The following is a 255-nucleotide window of genomic DNA, read 5'->3' as shown; positions in this document are numbered from 1 at the left end:
ATTAATTATTTTTTTAATCTGAAATATTATTTTTTATCATTATTATTTTATTTTTTGTAGTAAGACAGGCGTCTTATTTATGGCTGTAGGATTTCTAAAAAAAAATCTCAGCCACTGGATATTCTCCGGTGCATGATAATGAACTAAAGAGAATTCTATTCCCTATTCAAGAGAAATGACAGCCATCTTCAACCATTAAACTATATCCATTCAATTGCAAATTAACTACTAGATACATGGAAGTTGATGGCCTCC

The sequence above is a fragment of the Corylus avellana genome, chromosome ca1 (genome assembly GCF_901000735.1).
Source record: "Corylus avellana chromosome ca1, CavTom2PMs-1.0".
NCBI lineage: Eukaryota > Viridiplantae > Streptophyta > Magnoliopsida > Fagales > Betulaceae > Corylus > Corylus avellana.
The sequence above is the reverse complement of the archived record's forward strand: the minus strand, read 5'-3'. Positions refer to the sequence as shown.